The sequence below is a fragment of the Emydura macquarii genome, unplaced genomic scaffold (genome assembly GCF_026122565.2).
Source record: "Emydura macquarii macquarii isolate MOO-44397 ecotype Brisbane River unplaced genomic scaffold, CSIRO-AGI_Emac_v2 contig_1253, whole genome shotgun sequence".
In the NCBI taxonomy this organism is placed as follows: Eukaryota; Metazoa; Chordata; order Testudines; family Chelidae; genus Emydura; species Emydura macquarii.
In genome coordinates, this window is record NW_027131390.1 from 28,044,758 (window position 1) to 28,055,959 (window position 11,202).

Below are 11,202 nucleotides of genomic sequence, written 5' to 3' on the forward strand. Positions count from 1 at the left end.
GGGGTCATTTATATACATTTGTTTATTTCAGTTTTATGTTCTCCTATGAAAAGGACATTAATACACTGATCATAACACTGAGTGAGAGTATTTTGGCAAATGTTGCCAAATACAGATCTGACAATTCAAAATTTGGGCCCCTATTTGTACCAACAAATATAAATATTATATATATGTGTGCACACACAGGTGCACATGTGGAAACCTTTACATAGTGTCTAGCATTACCAAATATTCACTTGTGCATACGTTAACCCAGTAAGTACATATCAATGATTGTGTCAGGCATACAAATGAATTGAGACGCTCTTAATTGCAGATTCTACTGAGTCTTGAAGTTCTGAGAATGTGTCATTTATTGTTTACAAAGACTATTATTTTGACTTAACTTATTCATGTAATACCCCTTTGCCCCCTGGACCCTACCAATGGTTTGATTTTACCATACAACCAGACTAGCAATGAAAGACACTTACTGCTTTGTTTATGTCCTGTCCATCCACTGAAGAAAGAAGAAAAAAGAAAAAGAAAAACACAAGAAATGCCTTCTGAATGTCATGACTCTGGGCTTAACATCTTAACATAAATTGGAACCATATATCAGAGATACCCATCGACCTCTATTAAATTCAAGTTTGACTGTAACTTTGTTGTATAGGATTTCCCCCCCTATAATCCAGCCATAAATGTTTACAACTTCTCTCTGTTTTACAATTTGTTCGAGTGGTTTTTAGGAGCAGATTCAACTGGCAACATTTCTTACTTTTGAAATCAATCTGATGCTTATTTGTCCCCCATCTCTCCTCCACACAGTACTTCTTATGGAGTATGATGCCACACAGATGGAATAAGGGGATGGATATGGCTCCTTTAAATATGTGGTTTGTCCTGGCTTATGTCCTTTTCTTTCCTGTCTGTATTTGTAGGCTATGAGACTAGGTGGTTTTTTGTAGGGTGATTTGACTGGGGTTTCTGTTCTTGTTTTTTTATTTTTATTTTTTTTGTAATTGAATTTGATAGTTGTAATGTACATTGGGTCGTATAATTATTGCATGAACTGCTCTGCTAGACAATGGTCATACTCATACAAAGACAAAGCGCACTATCCAAAGTACTTTCAATCTAAGGCTCCAGGCAGATAACAAACTCTTTCCAGGGTGCCCATTATTTCTATGTGCAGTCCCAATGAAAACAATGGAGTATGCCTGCGGGAAGCAGCTTGCAGAAGCATAACTTAGGAAGACAAGTGGCATACAAAGGCTCAGAGAAGCGAGCCTTATACATTTTAAATGCATAAATACTTATATGTATAAGCATATACTTATATGTGTTTACACATTTAAATTAGATATAAATTACTGCACTGTACTATAGTATATTATGTGTGTGTATATATATACTATAGTACAGTGCAGTAATTTATATCTATCTATAACTATATCTATAAAATAATATACCAGAATAAATTCACTCAGCATCTGAATGTTTGTTATGCTGATCTTTTAAATGAAGATTTCATTCTAAAGAAGTATTTTAAACTTTCCCATGGCCCTTTCACATTAAGACACTTCATTTCACAGATGTGTATTATTTCAAAGAGATGCAGACATTCAGATCTTTGTTTCACTTTAAAAAAGAATTTAGGCCAAAATTGCCAAGTTTTGTATCTGGTTCTGCAAACAGTATCGAGGATAATGCTTATATCCATGCAGAGTCTGATTAAAGTTAGTGGGATTCATTGTAATAGCCAGAACTATTCCTAGTAGCATTTGCAAGATCAGGTCCTTGGATGACTAAAATAAAGCATCATTATTATATGGAGATACTGATGTTATAATCTAATTTTATGCCCACGCTGAGTCCTACTAACTACAATAAAATTCAGTTCTGCTGTAACACTCCTCCTACATAGTTCAGATTGCAGGAACAGAGCTGGTCTGATTTTCTAAGGAGATGAGAACTCATAGCTCCCATTGAAGACAATGGCTGCAGGTGCCCAGCACCTCAGAAAATCCAGCCACTTATGTAGACGTCTAAACTTCGATTTTGGTGCCCAACATCCAACATCACATACACATCCAACATTGATAACTTTAGCTTTTATATTTAAAAGATATTCTCTTTACCTCCAACTGAGTTCATGAGCTTATGTTAGTTTAAAATGTTGTGATCAAAAGATAAGATAAATGGTTTCAAATTAAATATTAGTGGTCAGTCAGTGAAGAGCAACTTTTAACTATTGGAATATTTCTTTTTGTCCTCATCCCCTGAATTATTTTGATATATGAACAGTAAACCTAATAGGAGACAGAATATTGTCATTCATTTGGTGGATTTATCTCCATAAATCAATCTCTCTCTCTCTTTCCCCCCTTCCTCCATTTATAAATAAATATTAAATTTGCTGATAAATTCTTTCACTCTCAAATCCATAGGGTACTTATATTTTAATTTTATATCTGTCTGAATAAATTTTCTCCTAAAAGTTAACAGAGAGCAATACAAACACCAAGGTGCTGTAAGTTATTTCACCTTATAGCTTCATCTGTTTGAAATCACATATTACAAGTCACAGAAATTCTGATCCGCTTGTGGATATTCCACAAGCAGGAAAAAAAAGAGTTACATTAGCTGGATACATTATTTTTTTAAAATTATTCCCTCTATTCTAGTGTAAATATTTACTTCCTTTTCTTATAGTCTCTTAAGGACTATTGCAATTGCAAATTACATATAGCTCAGTCATGCTGCAGTGTAACTAAATTCCATTCAATTATGCCCTCGCATACCATATATGCTGTTGTGAAAACTATTTCAAACGTATATTGACCGCATGCATTAAATTACATTTGGATTACTCATTGCTGAAGAATATTGTCTATACTACAATTCTAAGAGGTTCAATACTACATAAATGTGTACATTTAATTGATACATTGGTTAGTAAATGCAAAATGCCACTGCTCTATGAGATAGACCTTACTTCTGGGTTCATCTAGTTGACTGAAATCACAGTTAACTAAACATCTTTTGACTGCGTCTTAGAGGAGCCTGCATTTTATTTATGTTTATTTCAGAATTCTTGAAATATGTGTTCATGAAAGGTGCTTCTGATATTCTTTGCTTGCTTCAGACAGGAGTAGCTGCACAACAGTTGCTTCGGGCTACAACTTCACACTTTCAGTTTCAAATGTTTCTATTTCTCAAGTTATTCCACTGCAGACATTTTAGAGATGCCCTTCTTTTTCTCCCCAAACAGAACTAGTGGAATTATAGAGGCCTGGTCTACACTTACCTTCAAATTCAGCGGCAGTTGTTGGTAGTTACACAAGCTACACAGAGTAGCTTGCGTAACTCCCGTTGACTTCGTAAGTCCTCTTCTATGCAGCATCTTCACTGCACTGCGCCACACGAGGGGGTAGTTTTAACTCGTCGACTTCCAGATCGATTGAGTGGGTCTTCACTGACCACTCAATTGATCCAGATAGATCTATCTAAAGTGACGACGTACCTTTATTTTGAACAACAGGCCTGATGCACCACTGAATGGCTGCAGTGTTACAGCAGTATAACTTCACTGACTACACTGGAGTATCACTGAAGTCTGATATAATTCATGGTGAATGAGATGTAACAAATTTTGGCTTACTTCTCAAACAAAATTATTATTTTTTCTGTATTTGACCAATTCCTCAGAAGGTTGAAGAATTTTTTTCTGTTGATCATTGAATAAATTATTGGCAAAGAATTGTTTTCATTTGCCACTTAGCTGTGCTCTCCACCTAGCTTTTGGAGGTCGTCAGTATCTCTGGCAGCTACATTTTTTTTAGCCAAGGCCTCTTTAGCCCTTGAAATGCAAATAAAACTCCACCATTAGGTGTTAAATATGTGCAGATGTGGGATCAGAATCAAGCATCCTATTTCAGTGATATGATTACATTTTCATAGTTACTAATTATTAAACACAAACAGTTTGTGTTGAAATGAAAGCTATCTTCCTTGGACTTGCTTTTATATTGTTCCCTTTCCACATGCCCAGACACCTTAATCCTGCACAGTTAATCCAATTGAAGGGATTTGGACAGTAGATAGTATTAAGAAATATGGTAGCTGTTTCAAGTTCAAAGGGCAGGTTTATGTGAAAGAATCAAATAGTTTTAAGCCTGTATAAGTAAATTAGTAGTTTTTGCTAATAGTTTACAGCTTAAGTTTAAGATTACAGTTTAATTGTGGGCTGATCAATTTTCATTTTAATTAAATTTGATACATTGGTGTCCAAAAATATATATATACACCAAGATCAAATATAATATAAAATTCTTCTTATACATGTGTTCTTTTCAATTCTGTGAGCAATGTTTTTCACTATTATTTTTCTCCCCACATGATCCTCTCAGACCCTACTTTTCTGACATAATGTACTGCAATTTAGCATCCTTCTTCACGCACAGAAAACTAAACTTGTCAGTGCTAGAAGACATAGAACTGTGGTACTCTTAACAGGCAGAAAAACAAGGCCTACTTTTGACCATGGTCTCAGAGAAATTATATGGGTACAATCAGAATCTAATCTGTCCATTCATCTTGAACTGATTCTTATAAATATTCTAATATATTATCCTGACAGCATCAAGCAATGGATTTTTTTTTCTGATTTTGCACAAACTGAAATTTTTCTGACATATATACCCAAAAAAAACCCCCAAAACCAAACAACAGAAAACCATCCACATCTGTAAGTGCCATACTGGTACAGAAATATACATCTAAATTATAGGAAAATTCTACTTTTTTTATTAGCAGCACAAATTAAGTGCAATTTCCATGAAATATTACTTACATGGAGACAGATATTTGAATGGCCTAGGGAAAAAAGTATTTAAACTCTATGTTCCGATACGGATTTGTTTCCATTTTTCCCCTCCATGTTTGCCAACCCCTAAACTATACCTAGGCTTATGGGCATACTATGCTCTGCAAGCAAATGCACATAATGTACTTGGAAAGAAACGGAGTATCTTTTTCAAAACTTTCTAAGTGACTTAGGCACTTACAGCTTAAGTCTTCTTGAAAAAAAAAACATTACCAATGGTTGTTGCTCTAAGGCATTGTAACTCAGTTATCAACAATACAGAAAATAAATAATAGTCAATGGTGTCACCACTGTATTTAAGTGTTACACTAGAGCTCAGAGGCCCCAGAGTGTACATCTACACTGCAAGAAGGGAGCCAGTCTCCCAGCCTGTGTAGGCAGACCACACTCCACCTCTGCTTGAGCTAACACATTAAAAATAGCAGTGTGGACATTGCAGCACCAGCAACTACTCGGGTTAGCTGCCTAGTCCAAGCCTACATGACCCCATGTCAAGTCACCACCAGTGCCACAACATCCACACTGCTATTTTAGGCTCACTTCCAGTTGCAGTGCAGACACGCCCAGCAAGGATAAGGGTCCATTGAAATAGGTCCTGTGAAACACACAGCAGGACACACTCTCTACCTAAAGACCACACAACTAAATTTTGCAGAGATTGGTTAAACAGGGCTTTACGAAAGATTGGATTTGAATGAGGAAAGGGCTGACAGTGTGAAGGAAGTGAGAGTCATCAAAGGAGGCCTAGAGCCAAGAGTTGGTCATAAGAACAAAGGAAGCTATAATCGGGACATTAGAGAGAGGCCTAAGCAGCAAGGGTATGAAATGAAAGCAAAGTCTTTAAAGTGAGTGTGAATAACTTGAGTTTCATGTGGAAAAGAGAGATGAAAGCAAGTAAAGCAATTCAAGGAAAGGATAATATGGTCAGAGCTAGGGAGAGTGTGGAATGTATAGGAAGAGCATAGTATCCCTTTAAATAGGCTGTGAGCTTTTTAATGGGGCTCACTGTGTTCTATGTTTTAGAAGACTTCAGCAATCAATGCAGCAGTATGTATTGTTTGTGTGTTCGTGTGTTCATGTTTATTTAGTAAATATAGTTATTTGGGATCCTGGTTTCTTCATGTTGCTTGTGTTGTATAAAGGCACAAGGCACAGCAGATGGTAATTTCAGCAGTCACATTTTGAACAGAGAAGGGGGAGGAAGACATGAAATGCAGGGAGGTCAGTGGGAAGCAGGCTATAGTAGTTGAAATGGGAGATAAATAAGGCACAGACTAGGATTTTCAGCAAGTCAAATAAAATGTAAACCATCCCATTTTCTTTTGGAGGCAAATCCTGTCTCTTGCACCAAATTCTACTAGACGGACTTGACATAGGGAACCTTACCCAGTTTGATGGACAGATATCCTCCCACCTCCAAAACCAGAACATCAGCACAGCAAGGCTTGCAGTAGGCAAAAAAAGCAAAAGCAAAAAAAGCAAAAGCAAGGCTTGCAGTAGGCTCTGCTACAGCAATGCCACTCCCCGACATGTGGGGAAATGGAAGACAGGCCCTTGGAGTAATACTTCCACTAGCCCCCTTACACCCACACCTCCCGTGTTCCTCACAGGGCTGCCCACATCTAGCTCCAAACATACCCCATTCTCAGTGAAAGGCAGGAGCTTCCACAAAACTGGGTTCTGCCTTGAGCAGAGGTTTCCCACCCTGCAATTTGAGCCTTAGTTATTTCTCAGAGGATGCACCCCCTTCACTTTGGAGTAGGGGTTGTTTGACAACATTTTATGAATCGCCTATATTTCCAAAAAACATGTGAATTTTGACCATCTCCAAAGTCTCAAGGGGCATTTTGCAAAGAGATAGCATGAACTATCCAAACAATCTCTCAGACTGAAATCTCTCTCTCATGAAATTATAGCTCTGCCACCTTCTTTTATTCCCTTCTTTTCAGGCCTGTGCCGGCTTCAAACAGTTAAATCTCCTGAATTGTACAGCTGTTGAAGGTAATTTAGCTATTTACTGCCCTTTCCAGAGGCTTTGGCCAGTGTTTTATTGAATTTTCCTGATTGACATCTGTTTTATGACTGCTGTAAAATAGCCATAAATAATCAGGAAAAAGTTGTAAAGTAATGATACAAGACTCCTGTCTTCTGGCTCTGTTAAACTGAAAGTGACTCTCATCTATAGAGAAATCTCCCTGAGTCTTAATCATTCTGTAATATGCTTTAGGATTTTTTTCCCCTGAAATTTTGTACCGGAATAAAGTAATGTGAAAATATTGTCTGTCAAGCAGAGCAATAAAAACTAAATGGCTTTTTAAATTTTGTATACACAATATTACAGCTTACTTGATGGAGAGTTAAGAAATACAAAATTAGTGATTAGGAGGGCTCGATATAAATATCCATGTCTCTGGAGGTCAGAAAAGGGAATCCTTTAAAGTCTACACTCTATATCACAGCAACTGTCATTCCTGGAAAACTAGAACCACAAATATTGCTCATAATTTAATGCTTAGAAGAAGTGATAAGCCGGTTCTAATGAGGAATTGTTCTTTAGCAACACAAGCAGTACATTTCTATTGATAAGTAAATCTGTTGCAGTTATTAAAAAGAACTCTGTTTGACAAAATATATTTTATGAAAAGCCATGATAAAAGGAAAATATTGTAAAAAGATTTTATGTGAAAGATGATATAAAAAGACGCATAATGAAAAAATAAGATTTCAGCATACAGTTCTTTAAAAAAATATTTATAGGGTTTAAGATTTTAGATACTGCAGACTCCAGAACAACCATATTCAATCAGTGTGCATCTAAAGCTAGGGGCCTGGATATTCAGATATCTAATACCTACTGAGGCAATTCAAAGAATTGGGCTGCAAAGTTTGAGGCTCCTGATCCTGGGGCCAATTTTAGGCAGACCCTAGGCCCAATATGGTTTAGAAAGCTCTTTAACTTTTCTACCTGCCAGAAGAACACTCTGCTAGAGAGAGCCTTGAGTTAATGGCACATTTGTGCTGTCAACGTAGTGCAAAAGAGATGGAATGAAGAAGCCCAGTGTTTATAAACCAAACCCTCCTTGCTTTACTCATATATCACCCCATTGTAGTCAGAGGAGGAAGATTCTTCTGACCTAACCCCTCCAAACTATTTGTATCATTAAGTCACAGTCCTGTATTAGAATGGTGCAGCCAGACCTAGGCACCTGGATTAATACAGTCTACAGTTACAAAAATGGTCCAGTTCTCAGCTAAATTATTCCTGAGTTGTCCAGATGGAACTGTGATCAGAAACTGGCACTAACAAGCCACTCATTTCTACAAAGATCAACCACATTTTTTAATGCAATTCAAGATTTCTAAAGAAAAGGATTCCTTTCCCTACTCCCTTTCTTTTACTTGCAGGGATCTAGACCCTAAATTAAAAATCTATGTTTGTGGAAGGAAGTTTTCTCTTTCCATCTCCCTTCCACCTTACCTTGGTTCAAGATTACTACCTCCTGTTGCAGGCAGCCATTTGTTCAGATAAAGGGAAATTCAAAATGGAGGGTAGGGTTTATATACCATAAACTCCTCCTATAGAAAGGGTCAGACCAATCAGATTCAGATTTGGAGCTAGCGAGAGAGACTGAGATTGATTGTATGTGTATATATATATAGAGAGAGTATGTATGTACGTGTATGTAGAGAGAGAGATGTATGTGTATATATATATATATATACCTCTGTAATACGCATTATGATTGGCTATGGAGAACACTAGGGAGACTTGTTTGAGTAAAGCTATTTTCCTTCTGCAACATTTCACATATGTATAGTTATTTTGTTTTAAAACTTGATGGTCTTATCTATGTATTGTATTTATTCACTTACTTATACATGCACATCATAAAAATAACTCCCTAAAAATATGGATTTTGGAGCTCCATTTACTAGTTTCCAACCCCTATTATTGTGCACAGTTGTGATATAAAGAGATAGATCCTCTACTGATGCAAATTGGTGCAGTTCTATTCGAGTTGAGCGTAATCTAGTCACAGAAAAATGCAATTTTAGTTGACTTGAAACTATTTACAAATTTGACACAAATTTGCCATAAATTTTTGTCCAATGGGGGAAGGGGGGGCGGTCTGGATTCCCAAGAGGACTTAAGTATCATGCATAAAACAACTGAAGGAGGAACCTCACTTATAATATATAGCCCAGTGGTTTGAGCAATCACCTGGGATGTGAGTATCTTGGGGCCACTTCCCTGCCTCTGCCTGACAAAGAGAGGGGATTTACACTTTGGTCTCCCACAGTGCGAGATAGCTTGGGTTGCCTAATCTCTCCTGTTGAAGATGTTCCACTATGTTTAACTAATTAAATTGTCTTTGGAGCAGATACAGGAACCTGGGTCATTGGAGCAGATACAAGCCCTAATGATCAGGCTATAAACTCATTCTCATACTTCTTTCCTGGCCCAGTGACTGTTCATGTAATTTATATAAAGTGGAACAACTCCAACAGGAGAGACTGTTAGATGCCTAACCCAGACCACCCTCTACCCTGACACTTAGGACATGTACCTTGCAGGTAGGAGATGAGCCAAGTTCAAGTGATTCTTTATACACAGTGGCAGAGCTTCAGGGAGACTCAGCCCAGTGGTAAGGGCATGCTTCTGTAAGATAGGAGAGCAAAGTTCAAATTACTGCTCTATATCAGGAAGAGGGGGGATTGCACATAGGGCTCCTATATCCCTAGGGAGTGCTTTAGCTACTGGGATAAAGGTTATAAATAGACCTAGTTCATTTTTTTTCAGCAAATATAAAATTTTCCAGAAAATGTGCTTTTCAGCAGACAAAACTACTGGTGAATTTGACACCAATTCACCAATCTGTTTTGGCCAAAACATACTTTTCAGGACTGAGCTGAGATGCCATTTAAAATATGGCCAGAGGAGGTTGTGGTGGTGCTTTCCTTAAAATCTATAGCCCAGTGGTTAAGATATTCACCCGGAATGTGATGGCCATGTTCACGATTATTCATAATGACAATTCAGTGTTCTTTTTCTATGAAGTACCACATTGGGTAGTCTACATGATCAGCTAGGGTTGTGAATCCCCAGCTCATGTACACATACTTACATTACCTGTCATTGAGCTAGTATGAATATAAATAGCAGTGCAGCCACGATAGCCTGGGTATTAACTACAGAAACACAGCTGAGCCAAGCTGAGTACATACTCATTGGTTTCTGGCAGGTTTGTACTCAGCCTAGCTCAGACATTGATTGAGATCCACACTAGGATAGATACTGGTTAGGGCATGCTCCTAAGAGGGGGGGAGACTTATGTTTAAATCCCTTCTTTACATCAGGCAAAAAGGGGAAAATGAACCAGGGTTTATCACATCAGATGTGAGTACTCATCATAGAGGTAAAGGTCATAACGAACGCAACAGAACTCTCTCCTTTAGCTGTTTAGTGAATCTAACCTTTTAATGGGAATCCAAAAATCCATTTAGTTTGAATGAAATGTTTCATTTCAGCTTAAACATTTTTATTTTTAATTTCCAATATTTTTCTCAATTTTTGGATTCAGTTTGAGCTGAAAAAAATTGTGTTTTGTTTTTTTAAAACTGCCTGAAAACCAAATAATCTGTTGTCACCCAGCTCCAGTTACAATGGAAAAACTAGTAACTCCTTCTCTGATAATTTTGTAGATCTAGCCCTACATTTTCTTTGCTTTTTTAGTTGAAAAAAACTAAGTAAAACATTTTGCTGGACCCAAAACATTTTTTTTGTTTATTTTTTTTTTATTTGCTGCTCCTTTTTTCAGAATTTTTTTTTTCTGTTTGTCTCAAATTAATTCCCTCCCACAACCCACCTGGGCTGCTGGTGAACCAAAAAAAAAAAAAAAAAAAATCAGTTGCCCAGCTCTAAATTCTATTAAATTCAAAGTACTCATAGCTATACCAATTCACACCTCCTTTGGCTCTGACTTTGGAGATGCCTTATTTGCTTATGTCACATTAGATATGGGGAAAATTCATGTTCTTACACTGAAACCTAAGTATGTTAGGTCAGATTCCAATATCTGTTAGCCTGGCAAGCTAGAACTAGTTCTCTAAAAAAACAGTCTAAAACAGAATTAATTACTTACTATGGAATTTTAAAATTTCTATCACTTTAGTCTGTAGACCCAAAGAACCTTACTCCCTCAATGCCATGCACAATTATTGTGCAAGAAAAATTTTGCCAAATCTCCTTACCCCTTTTGAGGATCAACTCCTTGTTCTTTTGAATTTAGTCCCAGTCAAAAATCCGGCAATGCACAGAGTCCCAAAAA

The 11,202-nt window shown here is 37.1% G+C and overlaps 1 long non-coding RNA gene across 2 annotated transcripts in view; it reads right to left on the bottom strand.

Moving 5' to 3' along the window:
* Positions 1–8,394, bottom strand: part of LOC137153989 (uncharacterized) — a 449,601-nt gene extending 441,207 nt beyond the window's left edge. For both annotated transcript variants that reach the window (XR_010919998.1, XR_010919997.1), the window contains exon 1: positions 8,352–8,394. This is a non-coding gene — a long non-coding RNA (uncharacterized lncRNA). The remainder of the gene's footprint in view (positions 1–8,351) is intronic.
* Positions 8,395–11,202: the final 2,808 nt, after the last annotated feature.